Raw genomic sequence first — 19361 nt, forward strand, 5'->3', positions numbered from 1 at the left:
GTCTGCAGAAGGGTCATATTTTGTCTCTGCTCCTATTAATAATGCTAGATGCTTCAGGTCAGCCTGACAAACTTTAGGTTGATCTTGTTCCATCAGATAAGGAAGATTTTCTTCCATAATTGGCCAGTGTATAACAGTGGTGGATGAGATAAACAAAAAAACCAAACAAAAACATTTAAAATACCAATAATTGGTAACTATCAATAATATTGAATAATATCAATAACATTGAATAATATCAATAATATTGAATAATATCAATAATATTGAAAGTTACTAATTATTGGTATTTTAAGTGTTTTTTTCAGTGATCTGTGATTAATATTTGAGATATTAAATAAATAAATATGGGGAAAGAATGAGAATATGTGAATTTATAGTATAGAATAGAGAATGTCTTCCACACTGAAATGTAAATAAAGTTTTATGTGCACATAAGTACACACACACACACACACAAACACACACAGAAAGAGCCATGCAATCACATGAATATAATGCCCCGGGCCCATGTTAAAAAAAAAAATCACACAACTAAATTTGCTCATTTAACTGTATTTCAAGGAAAAATTTCCAAGTTTTACTTCAATGCATTTTTAGAGTCTGATAGATAGCAATTTGGATTTATGTAAGGAAAGATAAAGTTATAGCACACGGTGATGTCAGGTCATTGGCCAGTTGTTGAAGATATCCACGGCAGTAGATGTAGATGGCATTATTTTCTTTATTGTCTATTAAAATGATATAAAATAATAGGTTAATAAAAGTGGATTTAACATTTCTTTTGCCTTCTGAATTCCAAAACACATTTACTGTGAATACCTTGCAATGCTTTGTGAATGCAAACAATATCAGGCACATTATCCCAATCTACATTTGTGACATTTCTATTAGGAAAGGATTTTCTTACTGTTTACAGCAAATGTCCAGGCCATTACAATTCCATTGTCCAATAAAGTAGAAGCCTACAGGACAGGGACGTTCATAGCAGTGTCCTCCTCGTTCAAAACAAGTTGCACGAGCTCTCACTGAAAAAAGGAAACGATGAGACAAGTTAATGATAAATAAATATACTTTATTATTTACATGCATTTATTCAGCAGGTTCTGACAAATTCTGGAGAACTAGCAGAAATTTTGAGTAGTTAGGAGAACCGGCAAATACCACCTCTGACTCGCCCCATCTCAATCTATTCTCTGCCTCCTGAGTCCCAGCTGATCAGCTGGGTCTTCTTTTGTTGCCCTGAACAGGAGAACGGAGCTGGAAAGCAGGTTAGTAGGGTGGAGAGGGAATGGGATTTTGCAGTAACCTTCTACTTCGAATGGGGTGGGAATGGAGATTTTGAAATATCCTTCCCCTGCCATGCCCACCAAGCCACGCTCACCAAGCTACGTCATGCCTACCAAGCCATGCCCACAGAATTGGTAGTAACATTTTTTGAGTCCCACCACTGGACCAGATATGTCAGTTTTCACTGCTATCCCTGCAATAACCCAAATATCACAAATCAAACAAAATCTCAACCGTGGACAGAGTAGAATTGGCTGGTAGGTGTGTATCTTTTGAGGCAGTTGAGAGGAAACAATCTGCTTCATTACAAAGTTCACCTTGCTTTGATATCTCTCTCTTCCCAGTATTACTAATAATTCTTGATTGCTAAGAAACATTCTTGGGTTACAATGTCTATGTCCAGTAGATGTTTTAAATAGAGTGGTTTTTTTTGGGGGCGTAAAAATGGATAATTTTCTGATTTGCCTCTGGATTTTTCTCTTTCCTTAATGTACAAAATATTTCCACTGCTGCTCTTTTCTGCTCTTGAAAGACTGCACATATGTGAGCTAGTTATGATTTGCATGAGCAACCTCCAGGATATCCCAGCTGTCAAAAAAGCTTTAGAGAAAATGGGAAGAATACACCCGTTTTGAACTGCTCTGAAAGAGAAGTACATTGAGTTGTTCACTTAATCATCAAGAGTTAAGCTTTTCTTAAGGGAGTGTGTATACTTTGCTTTCTCTATTAAGAAAATAATGATATGTACTTGGAAAAAGATAATTTATCTACTTCTAGATATTTCCATTTTGAAATAAGTATGAGTAAATTCACTTGATGATTGCTATAGTATAAACATTTTCCTTCTTTACTCAACACCCCCCCCCCCAATAGAATAGTGAATTAATAAATTGGGTTTTGGGGGCCCTTCTTGGCACATATATCAATATTGGATATCTAGTTTTAATTAAGCAGAAAAATCAAATACATATTTTTCAGATGTTTGGAAGTTCAGATTGTCAGTATTCCAAACCTCATAACTATTTTTAGAGCAAAGAAAGGTCCTAATTGTTGAGATATTTATAGTGAAAAGATGAAGATTTAATTTAAATTCCTTAAATTGTAAAAATTCTGGCCCTGGATTGAATGATAGACCCAAGAAATACGTAGTAGTTTACACTGCCTTCAAATATTATCAGACTTGTTTAGAACAAGAATTATCAGTCCTTTCTAAATAATCAGTAAGTTAGTTTTTTACCTGATTCAAGAAGTAATGCAAGGAAAAGGCATGCAAAGAGCACATAAAAGATCTTCATGTTGGAATTGGTACTGCATCAAATCTAACTCCTGGGACAGGACACAGAACTCTATTTATAGAGCTATAACGATTGCATCACTTTGCCTCACTGAAATTTTGCAACTATTCTTAAGTGTTATGTTTACTGTTCTTACATAAGGTATTGTTGTATCTTCCTTCTTTAGAAATACTCCTATGGTTTAATTATGATTTAATTGAATGGTTAATTATTTACGGTTTCCAAAGATCCCAGCCTTACCACTTTCCATATCCAGGAGGAGCAGAAAAAAGTTCTTTCTGAATCACTGTTGAACCTCCAGCAGTTCAGAAAGATAGTACTTAGACAGATTCAACAGTGATGGCAGTTTTGAAAGTGCCATGATACAGTTTAGAAGTATAGGAAAGAAATTCTGGATCTCCCATCTCTTGAGGTCCTAAAAATTTGTTCATTTCCCCTTTGTTGTTTCTGGGAATGCATGAATTCCTTTGTTTTGATCATCTTATTCTGCTTGATCTCCTGTTAAATATTATCTTGATTGATTAACTTACCATAGGTCTTTGCAAATGAACACATTGTGAACATTGGAATATAGAGAACAATCTGCTCAATTGAGCAAGAGTCAAAGTGGGTTACAGCAAAAATTTGAAATAAATGAAATAAAATGAAGAAACAACTGTCAGGATTCCAGCGATTGCTCTAAGTAAGTCATGAGCCCTGAGCCAAACTTCAACAAACTTCCAAAGATTTATAAGGAGTGACATGCTAGCATGATCTGTATGAAGCCAACTCTGAGATACGTAATTTACAATCACCTATGACCCTGTTTCCCCTCCCTCCTCTGGGTGTATCATAATTCAGATTGTCCAAGGAGCATGTTCATGGGATGGGTGTATTCAATCCTCTTGAATAGACGAACTCCCTGAAGGCTTCCCCATCAGGTGTGATGAAATGCTTCCGCCCTAGTTGCCACCTCTTTGGAAGGGTGGGCCAGCCTTTTTACTGTATCCCCAGTTTCAGGACCATGGTTAGGTTGATCAAGGACTCAGTGCCGCCTGAATCTATTGGGGCTTGGAAAGTCCCCCGAATCCCTGTTTTGGGGGCTGTGAGCCATATTGGGAAGATGAAAGGGGAGACTGGTCCACTCACCATTGGGTCATTTTCATCCTCATCCTTGCTGTCACAAGAATCTGGCAACTGGTCATCATTGTCTGGGGTTGCCCCCCTTTGGCTGGGTGGGAAGAGACCTCTGCAGCTGAAGGCCCTTCTGGGATGTGTTGACAGCATGTTTGAGGCCTCATTCCAGTTGTGCCTTGGGTGGTGGTTCTTGCCTTGGTTTTGGGCCTGGGGTTGCACAGGCCGCTGCCATGTGACACTCCCCAACATGAGTAGCATTTAATTGGGCTTTGTGGGAGGGCTGGTTTGGGGGCTAATTGTGGTGCTGTGGTTCCCCATTGCCTGGGTGGTCTCTCATCTAGCTGACCTCTCCCTTTGGTTTTTAGCAGCTTTCTCATGCCATTAGTGCATGCTGCCTTATCGACTTTTATGGTTACTTGGAACCACTCAGTCAGTTTGGGATGTCCCAATAGGTGGTTATTTGCAAATTTGCTTCTCCAGGCTGGTTCTAAAAAAATGAACCAGCATCCACTCAGGCAAAAGGGATAGCTTCCCACTGATTCTCCTGCATTCATGGATGTATTCCTTGATGGGTTGCTCTCCCTGCTTTAGGTTGCTGAGCTCATCTTCTGCATACAGATCATCCTCTGCCTCCTCAAATCTGTCAGTTATAGGAAGTCATCTACATCCTGCAGTTGGGGGGGGACCCTTATCTTGTGGAGAGTTGCTAGCCATCTTCTTGCTTCTCCCTCCAACCCCTCAGAAATGGCATTCATCATGGCTCTAGGGGAGGATAGAGGTGTCCATAGCATTCTAGGTGGATTTCAGCTGAATCAAGGAATAGGGCTAGATGGTCTGGGTCCCCATCAAATTTTCCCCTGAACCGGGGCAGTTTGTAGAGCTCTTCTCTGCTCTCTTCCTGTCGCTCTATGTAAACCTGTGCATGTGGTGGCTGACCTTCCTGCTCAGCTCTAGTTCACACAGGAGGAGGGAGATGCCTGCTGTGTGGGGAAGGCACTGGTTGCCACTGCGGGCTCTTGTTTCTTCTGCTGGGTAGAGGAGGGGGCTATGATCTTGCCTGCTTCTCCTCATTTCAGAAGGCTCTCTGGAAACTCCTCTCTGTTTTGAGTGGTCATCTCTAATGGTAGCCTGGACAAATTCCTCTTTCAGCTGCTCCATGGATCTCCCCAGGGATCCCATCAGGAGCTTTTAGGCTCCTCTCTCATCCTGTCCCACTCTGTAAGCCTGTACTTAAGGTGGCTGGCCTTCCTCCCGGCTCTAGTTCACACGCGGGGGGGAGGGGTGCCTGCTGTGTGAGGGAGGCATGGGTAGAGAAGGAGCCCTGTGGTCTCACCTGCTTCTCCTCACTTCAAAGAGCTCTGTAAAAATGTCCTTCTGTTTTGGGCAGCATGATGAGTCATCATTCCAAATGGTGGCCTGGTCAAATTACTCCCTTAGCTGTTCTATGGATTTCCCCAGGAATTCTGTCAGAGACTTTGGGGCCCTGACCTGTGCCCATATCCAATCCACTTTTCCAAGCTCACTCAGGGGCCTTCCACCTTTTTGGCTTGACGGGGGGGACTCAACTTTAGGGGTAGGGTTTTTTCCACCCATACTCATCCATTTTTCCTTCCTTCACCAGAAAGAAAGTTCAGAAAGATAATGCTTAACCAGATTCAACAGTGGTGGCAGTTTTGAAAGTGCCATGATACAGTTTACAAGTATAGGAGACAAATTCTGAAGCTTCCATCTCTTGAGGTCCTAAATATAAAAATATGTTCATTTCCCCTTTGCTGTTCCTGGGAATGCATGAATTCCTTTGTTTTGATCATCTTATCCCGCTTGATCTTCTATTAAATATTAGCTTGATTGATTAACTTACTATAATACATATAATTTTGGTCTTTGCAAATGAACACATTATGAACATTGGAATATAGAGGATAATCTGCTCAACTGAGCAAGAGTCAAAGTGGGTTACAGCAAAAATCTGAAATAAATGAAATAAAATGAAGAACCAACATAAAAATAAACAGCTATTGTAACAAAGTGGAGCAACAGTGTTTTAACAACAGTTCTGAAATACAATATCTCTCACAGCTAATATAATACTGAGATTGTTTGTAAAAGGCAGGTTAAAATTATTTTTTGAAATAATGAATATAATTGTAGGCAACTGAAACAAGATGAATGCTGTGGAAAAAGATGGCAAATGAGAAGACATGTCTCTATCACTCCTTCATCATCTTTAGGGCAAAGGGCTCTGGGAAAATGCCATTCGATAGATTCATAGGTCTTAAGTGTGTGAAAGCCTTAGATTAAGACAGAACATTTGAACTAGGTCTCTATCTCCAACCTTCTTTTGTTAACAAAATGGTCAGATTGGACCTTTTTAAAATGAACCTTACCTCAACAATCCATATTATCTACACTTACTTCATCTGGATTTCATGCTGACATTTAGGATGGAGACACTTTTAGTCTTGCTTGTTAGAAATCTGTGGCAGAGCCTGTATTGAAGTGGAGCATGTCTCAGCAGCTTTTGTTAATTTTAACCATAGTACTCTTTTGCACCAATTCTAGTGTCCAGAAATAGCGGGTATCATTTTATAGTAATACTCTTAACTTTTCAAAAGCTGATTATAGTCAGAGTCCATTGTATATGTAAAGCATGAGTGACAATGAGAAGAATCCTCTTCTCATAGTCAGGGAAAGGCTATAATGGACATGGTAGTTGCCATCTGATATTTAAGCAGAAGCTTTGAGTCCAATAACATTGCCTAGTTAGAAGACAGTCTCCATTTCCACTTCATGAAGAAAGTAAAATGCCATGATTAATAGTATTAAAAGTCAGAGAGAGGTCAAGAAAGATGGGAAATTTCTGCCCAGTCTCACTACAGGTTATCCTAAAAACAATATTTTATCATTCAGTCTTAATTTTGGATAGGTAGGTAGGTTGTTGCCTCACTTTCTGGAACAACAGAGTTATGTCAACACAGAGCAATTCTGTAAACCTCTATAGCAATGCTGCAATCTCTCAAGGACACAGATTGCAATAGTGATTTCCACAGTTAAGCTTGCATCAGGAATAAACTGCAACTCTCTGTGGAAAGAATGGAGTTGGGATAAAAAATTGAAAACTGATATGTACAGCACATTCCTTTCTCCATCCAGAGTGAAGGGGCTACCACTCCATCTCTTTGGCATATGTGCATCACATTTTTTATCTTCAAGCAATACCATCTGACAGAACTTATTTCTTGACATTGATCATCCTAATTGATTTACTGACTATGTGGCATCAACTCAGTGTTGACTCTTAGATCCAGAGTGATAGATTTTCCTCCACATTATTTGTACTTAACCTATTCCTTTAGCTGTTTTATCTGTGCACAATGGCCATCTGTGAGTCCATCTAACCTTCAGCTGGTTGTCCTCTTTTTCTCTTTCCTTCTAACTTCCCCAGAATTAGAGTCTGTTCCAGAATGCTAGGTCTTCATGTATTCCTTCTAAGTAGAATAATTTGAGACTAGGCATTTGTCCTGTAAGTTCTGAATAATTGTTTAATAATTTCTTGACTATCCACAGTATGCTCCAGATATTCAATATCAACTTCAAAGGTGTCATTAATTTTTAAAGGTAAAGGTCTCACTTATCCATTCATGACCAACTCTAGGGGATGTTGCACATTTCTGTTTCTTAGGTGAGGGATCCAACAGTGTCTGAAGACATTATTGTGGTCATGTTGCCAGCATGACTATATGCCAAGGTGCACAGAATGCTTTCCCACCAAAGTGGTACTACTCTCATTTGCATGCTTTCAAACTGCTGGGATGGCAGGAACTGGGGCAAGGAAAGAAGATCATCCTGTTACATGGCATTGGGATCTTGAACCCAGGTTGTCAGTTTTTCAGATGACAAGCTCTGCCTCTTTAGCCACTGAGCCTTCATGTCTTCCCCCAATACTTTATAAAGTCAAATTTATGGCAGAAAACAAAATTAACAGGCTATTTTTCAAGTGTTTTTGTGATCTATATGGTAAGCAAAATATACCACAGTGAACAAATATTATGTATATCAATTCTTCTCAACAGTAAAGGGACTCATTTACTGAACTGAATCATATCTATAATTATTTTGCATCATTACTCAATAGAGCCAAAGTGTACAGGGATCTGAGGATTTGTTGTGTGGGTAGGAAACCTACAGAAAGGGGGCAGTTCTTTCCTGACAAGTGAAAAGCTAATTAGGATACAGTTATATAGAGACCACACAGTCTTTCTGTCAGTACCACTCTCTCCATACCATAATAGAATTCTGCCATTTCTATTTCTGTGTGGTGAGGGTATGTATTTAATTGTTAGGTTCAGCTTGTAGAATTTTTTAAAAAATCCAGCAATTTAAAGAAAAAGCTTTTTTTCCCCTAAATTGCCCTGTGATATCCACTACTTTTATCTGCACCTGATGCTGGAAGGTGAACAGTGATGCTTTAATGAGACACTATGAGATCCTGGACCTGGTCTCCAACACCCTTCACTTTGGAATCTAAATAGAAGCATGGCACAGCTCTACTAATCGATCCCTGATCTAGCCATCTCCTCTCAGGTTTACAATTCTCTCTGTTCCTCCAAATCTGTAATTTAATTCTACAAGCTTAATAAAGTGTAGGATGAACAGAACTAGGTCTATCAAGAAGTGGCCCTAGGCTATTGCTTCAGACTAAGGATCATATTGTTGACACCCATAAAAGTGCCTGCACTTCTTTCAAAAAAATTAACATAAACACCCTGTTGTACTTGTTAACTTTTACAGTTTGTCCTTTGCTTGTCTTTTGAAATGAATTATATGCAATTACAGAAATTTATATGAAAATATTTTCTGCAATCTTTCTGAAAGAATGTATATTTTCTCTCTGAGATTATTATGTTTCCTATAAGTGTACAAAGACAGTGGGAGATCAAATCCATCCCCATGTTACAGAAGTTTCAACTTCCATGGATGTTATAGAGTCAGATAGATGATTTCTCAGTGAAACGTAAGTCATTCTCCTTTACTTAAGTCTTTCTTCACATAACACAATAATCTGACACAATTATGTAGTCAACCTTGTAATGGGTCCAAACTAAAAATACCTCTTCAATATTTGTTAAGGAAATCAATAGTTGCGGGTTGCTGTTGAGGGAAGTATGTATTTACATGATGAAGCAGCAGACATAGATTAATAAGTGTAGAAATTCCACACGTTAACTATGGTTTCTTTCATTCAACAGAATGAGAAGAACGGAGACCATTTCAGGATATATTAAACTATCCCATCTACTTTCACCTCCCTGCATGCAATAGAAGTGCTCTGGCAAAGGGATGGAGGAAGAGGGAGGAAAAGAAAGCTGGTCTCAATAATTTCTGTGTTATATGCATCTTCCTATAAAAATGGGATGACCCAAAGTATAATATAGAATATTTGATGAGGCCATTGAATGAGTTGGGGCTTTGGCAGGTTTCAAAATAAATAAACAGAAAATAACAATGCTGATCAAGAATGTGTCTTCTCAGGATAGTGAAATATTGAATAAAAAGCCTGGTTTTAGGTTGACAAAAAGGTGATATACTTAGGGGTTATGTTGACAAATACAGATATAAAACTGTTTTAAAATAACTACATCCCTCTTTAGGATATTATACAGAATTTACAAAGATGGAATGAATTGCATTTATCATTATTGGGTAGAATTTCTGTAACCAAGATGAATATCTTACCAAAGATGATTTTTCTTTATTTCAGATGTTACCAATGCTTATAACTGATAATCCATTTAAACAATGGCAGAATGATATTTCTAAGTTCATATAGCAAGGGAACAAACCAAGAATTAGATATAAGCTACTGCAAGATGCTAAGGAAAGAGGGGGTTTGGGTCTACCAGATATGAAATTGTATTTTGATGGGCAATTTTTGACCTGGGAAAAAAAATGGGTGAGCACCAGAATAAGGTTACTTGAACTAGAGTGCCATGAATTAAGGATTGGATGACATGGCTACCTAGGGTATGATAAAAGTAAAGTTAATGTTGATTTTAATAACCATTTTGTTAGATGTGTCATACTTAGAGTTTGGCATAAATATAAAACACTTTACAAAGTAAACAAATAACAAATCTAAATAACAAATCTAGGACTGGAACAACTAGTAACCAACAATACTAGACTAAACGACTGCCTCGATCTCAACTTCTGCAATAGTTTGAACTCAATTTACAGAATACAAATTAAAGAACCCTTTTCCAACAGTGATCACAACATGATTGACTTTGGTCTCAAAATAAAATACAAGTTGAATAGTCAAGACCTTGTTGATTATCCAAACTCTGTCAAGGACCTTGGAATTCTCATCTCAAGTGATCTAAGTGCTAGAGCCCACTGTAACTACATAGCCAAAAAAGCATTAAGAGTTGTTAACCTAATCCTATTTAGCTTTTTCTCTGGTAATATCACACTACTCACTAGAGCATACAAAACATTTGCTAGACCAATACTTGAATACAGCTCATCAGTCTGGAACCCACATTACATATCTGATATTAACACAGTTGAGAAAGTCCAGAAATATTTCACAAGAAGAGTTCTCCACTCCTCTACTTGTTGCAGAATACCTTATGCCACCAGACTCGAAATTCTAGACCTAGAAAACCTAGAACTACACCGTCTTCGGTCCGATTTAAGTATAGTATATAAAATCATACATTGCAATGTCCTACCTGTCAATGAATACTTCAGCTTAAACCATAACAAAACAAGAGCAAACAATAGATACAAACTCAAGGTAAACCACACCAAACTTGATTGCAGGAAATATGACTTCAGGAACAGAGTGGTCAATGTCTGGAATACTCTACCTGACTGTGGTTTCTTCCCCAAACCTCAAAAACTTTAACTTTGGGAGAAGGTGGAGCCACATCGCTGCGAAACAGCTGCAATCTCAGGGCTCTGAGATCGCAGCTGATATCTTCACCCCGGTTGGTCCCAACGGACCTAAACCGTCCCGTAGGGACGGTGATAGTAAGGGGTGCGTTCTGCTGATCCTAGGGACATCACAAAGTCCCTGGTTGATCCAGAAGAAGCCCCTTTACCATCAGCGGAGAGGCAGCCATTAAGCTGCTGAAGATGTGACAGCTCTGGAAGGAAGAGTCAGAAAGGGAAAGTGTATCGGCTGGTGAGAATTTTCTTTTTTTTTTTAATTCGGGAGTTAAGGACACTCTAAAATGATTTAAAATATTAAATCTCAAGCCACTCAGCTGACTTTCATGAAGAGCACTATCTACTCAACACCTGCTTTAAATACTGAACCAAATCAAAGATTATTTTTGGGTCTCACGATTCTAGCATACCATGTATGTCATATCCCACATATCAGTTAATAAAGTAAGTAGTCTGATTCTTCACCATTTTTTTTGAAAACAATTTTATTGGTTTTTTAACAAACAAACAAACAAACAAAAACATAAAAAACATCTGCTCTCTTAACAAAACAAATAAGACATCTCATTTAAGTAGAATATAATTCTAAATTATCACATTTCCACACATAACTTAATAAGCATCTTATATATTCAACTTCATATCTTATTACTGTTTTCCACCTTCTTACTGTTTCTTCCTTTATTTCTATTCAATTTTATTCATTCATATATTTCATCTTACTATATTTCATATTGTTACTATTTCATATGTTCTTATCCAATATTACTCCTCAATAAGCAAATATAGACTGACAAACACATAACATAAAAAATATAAAACTTCCTTTTAGAAAGCGGCTTAACCCCGGGTTATAACTTTTGGTACAGACTTAAATTAAATTCATGCTCAGCTTATATACTATTTCATATCCTGTTAAAGATTCTACATTTTACAGATATCTTCTCCCCTCTTTTCACTCTCTTAATTCTACTTTATTTACTTAATATCAATTTAAATCATTTCACTTGTATTTTTTGTCCGTTCTTTTTCAATCATCCATTTATCTTTCTCTTAAACACAATCTTGTCCCTGTAATAACTGGTTGAAGTATGACACCTTTCTATTTCCCCCCCAAATTCAACGCTTAAAATTAAACATTATTTCTATTCTGATTCTGCTTAGTACATTCTAAATAACATTTTAGAATAAAAAAAATAAACATAATATTCTTATAGATATTAAAAATAGTATTCCCTAACAAATTAGTTAAATACACATCAATTACACAGTCCCTACAATATTTTATTGACACATATTTCAAATACAAATATAAAATGCAGTCTTGTGTACCTTTGCAGAATCTCTATTAAGATTTTATTTTACCCTTTGTCTCTGAAAAAAATTGCTTATAAACAAAACAAACAACATCTTGTTTAAAGTCCTTATAACTTCCCTTCACTTTGTCTCTTCCTTCCTTGTCAAATCTAGCCTTTTTACCCCCCCCTCAATCTCCCACTTTTTAATCTCCCCTCTCTGTTGCATTCCTCTTTTAAATGTTTTCTTAGTCTTTCAAAAGATAGTTCAAGTCCCAAAGTCATTTGCTCTTCCTGGGGGAGAATTCAGTTACATAATTCCAAGATATTTTTTGGAAGTTTTATTACAGTTTAATCTCTAATCTTATAAAACTCCAAGCAGTCTCCTTCAACAAACGTTAGTATAAATCATTTACCTCTCTTCCTTCCCCCTTAAAGCAAAAAAATTTGAGTTTTAAAATATCAATATTTAAAAATATAATTTCCCCTTGGCTTCAATTTTGAAAGTTAATACCTTCTATTGCCAATACGGGTGTTTCGAATTTCCATCTGCTGCCTCCGTGGGAAGGAAAGTGAGGAGAAAAAAAAAGTTTTCCCTTTACTCTTCCACCGCAGCTTAATGATCCTTTGGAAAACAATATATCACTTGAAAAGCCAAAATTCCAGGGTATTCAGATGTTAATTGTTGTCCCGGTTCAGCCAAAAGCTTTCTCTGTTTTTTTTTCTTCCTTCAGCACCCCTCCTGCGCAATCTTTTCCCGGATGCCAGCCTCTTCATGGCGGCCATAAGACCGTCGCTGCATCGTCTTGAGAGAAGGAGGTTTAAACTGGGGGGGGGTCTGCGACACCCCCAAACCCCTTCCCAGATCCTCCCTATCTTCGGCTGCCTCTACAAGATAGCCTTATCCTCCAAATCCATCTGGATCGGAGGCACCAAGACGGTGAGCACAGCGGGGATCGCGAAGGAACGCAAATCCCTGCTGTCACCGAAGCTGACAAACGGAAGTAGTCTGATTCTTCACCATTTTTGATGAACTGAGAGGAGTGAATTATTTGTTTTGCAACCTCTCTATTCAGTGTAGTAGTTAAGACATTATTATATATTTGAATTAATCAAATAGGCCTTTAATTAGCACAAATTTGGGGAACATATCTGGGCTTAAAAGCAACCGTATATATTTCAAATAAATAAAGGGAACACAAAAATAAGACATCCTAGATCTGAATGAATGAAATATTCTCATTAAATACTTTGTTTATTATATAGTTGAATGTGCTGACAACAAAATCACACAAAAATTATCAATGGAAATCAAATTTAGCAACCCATGGAGGTCTGCATTTGGAGTTACACTCAAAATTAAAGTGAAAAAAAAAACACTACAGGCTGATCCAACTTTGATGTAATGTCCTTAAAATAGGTCAAAATGAGGCTCAGTAGTGTATGTGTGGCCTCCAAGCCTGGGCATGCTCCTGATGAGGTGGCAGATGGTCTCCTGAAGGATCTCCTCCCACACCTGGACTAAAGCATCCCCCAACTCCTGGACAGTCTGTGGTGCAACGTGTTGGTGGATGGAGTGAGACATTGTGTCCCAGATGTGCTCAATTGGATTCAGGTCTGGGGAATGGGCGGGCCAGTCCATAGCATCAAAGCCTTCATCTTGCAGGAACTGCAGACACACTCCAGCCACATGAGGTCTAGCATTGTCTTGCATTAGGAGGAATCCAGGGCCAATCGCACCAGCATATGGTCTCACAAGAGGTGTGAGGATCTCATCTCAGTACCTAATGGCAGTCAGGGTACCTCTGGCGAGCACATGGAGGGCTGTGCGCCCCCCTAAAGAAATGCCACCCCACACCATTACTGACCCACTGCCAAACTGGTCATGCTGGAGGATGTTGCAGGCAGCAGAACATTCTCCACAGAGTCTCCAGACCCTGTCACATCTGTCACATGTGCTCAGTGTGAACCTGCTTTCACCCATGAAGAGCACAGGGTGCCATTGGCGAATTTGCCAATCTTGGTGTTGTCTGGCAAATGCCAAACGTCCTGCATGGTGTTGGGCTGTAAACACAACCCCCGCCCGTGGTCGTCAGGCCCTCATACCACCCTCACAGAGTCTGTTTCTGACCGTTTGAGCAGCCACATGCACATTTGTGGCCCGCTCAAGGTCATTTTGCAGGGCTCTGGCAGTGCTCCTCCTGTCCCTCCTTGCACAAAGGCAGAGCTAGCAGTCCTGATGCTGGGTTGTTGCCCTCCTACGGCCTCCTTCACATCTCCGGATCTACTGCCCTGTCTCCTGGTAGCGCCTCCATGCTCTGGACACCACGCTGACAAACAAAGCAAGCCTTCTTGCTACAGCTCGCATTGATGTGCCATCCTGGATGAGCTGCACTACCTGAGCCACTTGTGTGGGTTGTAGACCGTCTCATGCTACCACTAGAGTAAAAGCACAACCAGCATTCAAAAGTGACCAAACCATCAGCCAGAAAGCATAGGAACTGAGAAATGGTCTGTGGTCACCTCCTGCAGAACCATTCCTTTATTGGGAATGTCTTGCTAACTGCCTATGCTTTCCACCTGTTGTCTATTCCATTTGTACAACAGCATGTGAAATTGATTGTCAATCAGTGTTGCTACCTAAGTGGACAGTTTGATTTCACAGAAGTGTGATTGATTTGGAGTTACATTATGTTGTTTAAGTGTTCTCTTTATTTTTTTGAGCAGTGTAGTGTGTCTCATAAAAGGATTGTTAAGAAGTGCTATCCCTAACAGATTGATTATAATGCTTCCAAAAGTCTAGAGTCCAGGAAACCTGGAAATGCACTTTATCATTTTCATATAAAGTTCTTCAGGACAGAAGATTTTCCAAGAGCTGTATAGAATCCAGTAGTTCTTGAATGGAGAGAGGAACTTTCAGAAATTCACTCAGGTGGGCAACAGCTGTTAATCATTGCCATGTAAGTCTCCTTATCAGCCAAATAATATATTGACTTATAGAAAAGGGGGGGAAATCCTGTTTATTAATGAGTTAATATTCAAACCCTGTTTCTATGGCCATTCAAACCTGACCTTGTGGTGAAGGTTCAGGTTTAGTTTATCCATTATTTGCTGTTACATTGTCCTTATTACAACATTGTCTGGAGAAGAATTATCTTTCATCTGTTCTCCAGTGCTTCAGGTCAAACTGAGGAAATTTAGGTTGTCTTTCTTCAATCAGATAAGGAAGATTCTATTCTATTCCATATAATTGGCCAGCATTTGTATTACAGTGGTGGGCAGATATAAACCATTAATCCAAGATTTATACCAGTAATTTCTTTAATATTTGTATATTGCATATTGATCTTTTGTTTGTGATTTGTGATTAAATGCTGAGGTACTCAGTAAATAAACAAGGGGAAGGAATAAAACTATGTGATTTTTATGGCATAATATGTTCTTGAAAAATGGAAAATGTCTTTCACACTGAAATGTAAACAAAGAGATATGCACGTGCTCACATGATACTTCTCCAACACCCCACCCCATACACATACAGTCTCATGTATATACTGCTCCAAGCCTCTCTTAAAGAATTAACACAACTGTAGTGCTCATTTTCCAAAACTTACCTCAATTCATAAATATTTTAGAGCAATTTGGATTTATATAAAATAAGATACAGTGATAGCAGGCAGTGATGTCAACTCATTGGCCAGGTGTTGAAAATATCCTGAATGGTAGATGGAGATGACATTATTTTCCTATACACTATAGAAATAAAATTTAAAAAGTATTTTTAATATTTATTCTCCTCCTGAACTTATTCTCCCCGTCCTCCTTTCTACACAATGTTTCCCTGTAAACACTTTTCTTATTCTTGTCAATATCTTGCAATGCTTTGTGACTACAAACAATATCAGGCAGATTATTCCAATCTATATCTCTACTAGGGAACAGTTTTCTTACTGTCTACAGAACACTCTAAGGCAATCCAATTCCAGTGAGGGAGGAGCCAGGAAGACAGACAGGGGAAAAACAAAATCCTCTTAATTGATGGCATTCCTTGTGAAAGGGAAAGGAAAAAGAGGAAAGAGGTGAATGATGCATAGAGATATATAGATATTTACTTACATTTCTCATTCCAAGATTCTCCTAAAGGCTACCCATCAAATTGTATCTCCAACACAGTACTAGCAATCCAGCACTTCCATAACTTACTACTAAATTGTATCATAGAACCTCCAAAACTCCCCTTTGCTATTCTTAGGGACACATGAATTTCTCTGTTTTGTTCATCTCTTCATGTTTAATGCCACAGTGGTGCAGTAGTTAGAGTGCAGTACTGCAGGCCGCTTCTGCTGCCTGCTGGCTGCATGCAATTTGGCAGTTCAAATCCCACCAGGTTCAAGGTTGAGTCAGTTTTCCATCCTTCTGAGGTGGGTAAAAGAGGGCCCAAATTGTTGGGGGCAATATGCTGATTCTGTAAACCACTCAAGGGCTGGAAAGAACTGTGAAGCGGTATACAAGTCTAAGTGCTATTGCTATTTATTTTATTTTTATTATATTATTATTTAGTTACCATATTATATATTACCATATTAACTATTATATAGTTACCATATTATACATGTCTTTGTAAATAAATATATTTTGAACTTTGGAATATAGTGCACAACCTGTTCAATTGAGGAATGTTCAAAATGTGCAATAAGTTTAATAAAATGGCCAGCAAATGAGAAAGCATGTCTCTATAGCTGCTAAAGAGAAGATTCTTGAAGGGATTCAAGAAGGAGAGAGATCATCCTTCCTCATCTCTTGATAAGGCAAAAGCCATTGGGAGAAGGCAATAGATATGCAGATCCTAAGAAATGAGAAAGCCCCAGACCAAGACAGCAAAGCAGATTACATCTCTTTCTCCAGTTTTGGCTTGTTGAAAACATGGTGAGACTCAACTTTCTTTTGGAGGAAGCTTCCTTGAAGAAAGAGGATTACATACACTCACTTCAGTTATTTTCATGCTGAGATTTAAGATGGAGACAATTTTGTAAAGTTTGCAAACAAACTTTTGTAGAGTCTGTATGGAGGTGTGGCATCCATCTTTGTCCTTCTTGATGTCTCAGCAGCTTTTGATAATGTTGCCTGGGTGTAGTTAACTCTGAGACACATCATTCATTGTCACCCTTGACCCAGGTTTTCCCCCACCCCTTGGTAATAATGTGTCCCATTGGATAATATTCATATTATCCAGTGGGACACATCCATATCCAAGAGTCATCAATCATGCTCTCCAGTTAGAATTTTGCACAGCAGAAACTTCGGTCACCTAGTTACTATCTTGAAAACATTTATGGAATGTAGTTTCAGTTGCAAGCTACTGCACTGCTCCCTTGCCTTTTTGTTGGCAACACTAAAAGACCATATAATTATTTTACGAGTTGACATTTATGAATGCATGGATTTCTCTATTTTGATATCTCATTCTGTAAAAATATTAGATTGATTGATTGATTACCTTATTGTATACATACCATATTACATATGTATTTGTACATAAATACTTTTGAACTTTGGAATATAGTGTATAAACCTGCTCAATTGAAGAAGGCTCAAAAAGGGTTACACCAGAAACTATAGTAATAAAATGAAATAATACAATAAAATGAATGCACAGCATTAGAATACAAATGTGGTTTCTAAAATAATGCTTTAGCAATAGCTTAGACATCCAATCCCTCTCACAGCTAATATAATTTGAGGCTGTTTGTAAAAGTCAGGTTTTAATTATTTTCTGAAATAAACAATATGGTAGGAGGCAACTTAAACTCAGACAAAATGCTGTCCAAAATGATGACCAGCAAATGAGAAGGCATGTCCCCTTTGTTCCTAAATATAAAATTCTTTATGAGATGGAAGAAGTGGAGTGGCCATCCTCACACCTCTCTCAATAGGACAGAAGCCACTGTGAGAAAGCAGTCCCATAGATATACATGTCCTAACAATGAGAAAGTCCTAGACCAAAACAGCAAACCAGACTATGTCCCTAACCTTTTTTGAGAACATGGTCAGACTGGACCTTCCTTAAATGAACTTTCCTTGAAGAAAGCAAATTATCTAGACTCACTTGGGTTGCAGGTTGAGATTTAAGATGGACACAGTTTTGATCATGCTTGTAAAAGACCATTAGTAGAGTCTGTATGGAGGTGTAGTATCCATCTTGGTGTTCCTTGATGATTCTGCAGCTTTTGATAATGTTGACCATGGTATTGTTTTGGCCACAGCCAAGTTTGGAAACAGGGGAAACCATCTTATAGTAATGATCAATTTCTAAGGGCTGAATGTAGTCACTGTTGGTTGGATAGCTGAGGCCACCCCTTAGGTCCTTCTCTGTTTGGTGCAGAGGGTTTGGCTTTCTCCAGCCCCAAATCTGTATAAAACTACTTGTGGAACTGAAGATACTCTAGTGCAGTAATTGGTGGCATCATGTTTTTGTCACATGAGGTATCATGATTTTTCCCTTCACTGGGTGTGGCCAGTATGTGATACATCTGGCCTACAGGCAGCGAGTTTGACACTCCTGCCCTAGTATATCTTTTAACAATGTACATGTGCAGATTTGAGAACATTGGAGAAACAAAACAACCACTTCACAAATCCATGGCACTACATAGGAAGACAAACCTATCAGGACAAGATTCAGAGGCCCATCTGCATTTGAAAGAAAAGAAAGGAGGAGAGGAGAATGCAGGCTGACTAGACAGAGGAGGAATACGAGAGCAACCAGGGAATAACTCGGCTGCAGCGCACAGAGCTTGTTGGAGGAGTGGAGCCTGAAATTTGGCAGGGGAAACCTGGGCAGAGAGGTGGACTGATCTCTCCCACTCCCCTTCCTCAAGGAAGGGCCATTGCCAAGGGCAATGCTGGGAGCTTAGACTCTCAGCAGACAGACTTCAGGGCACACAGTCTACCCCTCAAGCTCCCGATGCCCGAACCGGACAAGCTGGAAGAGAGATTCATTGTCATTCTGATGAGTTCAGACTGAGTGGGCTTTTTGGTTTTTTTCCTACACCTCCCCATCTCAGTTCAGCACAGTACAGATAGGTCAATGGAAGCAGAAAATGGGGGGTTTCTTTTAGCCCTTTTCTTTTTTTTCCCCTAGACTCCGTTTGCTAGCATATGCGAGGCAGGCTCAGCAGGCAGCAGAAAGGGAGTCCCCATCCTGTTGTGATCTTTAGATGGGCTTTTGTTTTGTCAGCCCAAGAGGAGGGGTAGGGCCTCAGAATGGTAGTTAGGAAATCACCCTGTCTCTGCAGCAGCTGATCCATTGTTTGCCAGCGGGCAGGCAACGAGACGGTGGCAGGCGGCAGGCCTTGCTTTGAGTTATGTTGAATTGGCCACACCCATTCAATCACAGCTGGTCACTAAGAAG

The 19361-nt window shown here is 38.9% G+C and overlaps 2 long non-coding RNA genes across 2 annotated transcripts; one reads left to right on the top strand and one right to left on the bottom strand.

The window, feature by feature from the left end:
• Positions 1 to 539: 539 nt before the first annotated feature.
• Positions 540 to 2688, bottom strand: LOC113446329 (uncharacterized). The gene is made up of 3 exons (XR_015742934.1): positions 2528 to 2688; positions 911 to 1028; positions 540 to 731 (listed from the first exon to the last, which is right to left on the bottom strand). It is a non-coding gene; the product is annotated as an uncharacterized LOC113446329 (long non-coding RNA).
• Positions 1457 to 9280, top strand: LOC148127550 (uncharacterized). Its single transcript, XR_015742937.1, has 3 exons — positions 1457 to 1551; positions 8598 to 8715; positions 8951 to 9280. It is a non-coding gene; the product is annotated as an uncharacterized LOC148127550 (long non-coding RNA).
• The last annotated feature ends 10081 nt before the right edge of the window (positions 9281 to 19361 follow it).

The sequence above is a fragment of the Pseudonaja textilis genome, chromosome 1 (assembly GCF_049901715.1).
Source record: "Pseudonaja textilis isolate UNSWEBS1 chromosome 1, rPseTex1.2, whole genome shotgun sequence".
In the NCBI taxonomy this organism is placed as follows: Eukaryota; Metazoa; Chordata; class Lepidosauria; order Squamata; family Elapidae; genus Pseudonaja; species Pseudonaja textilis.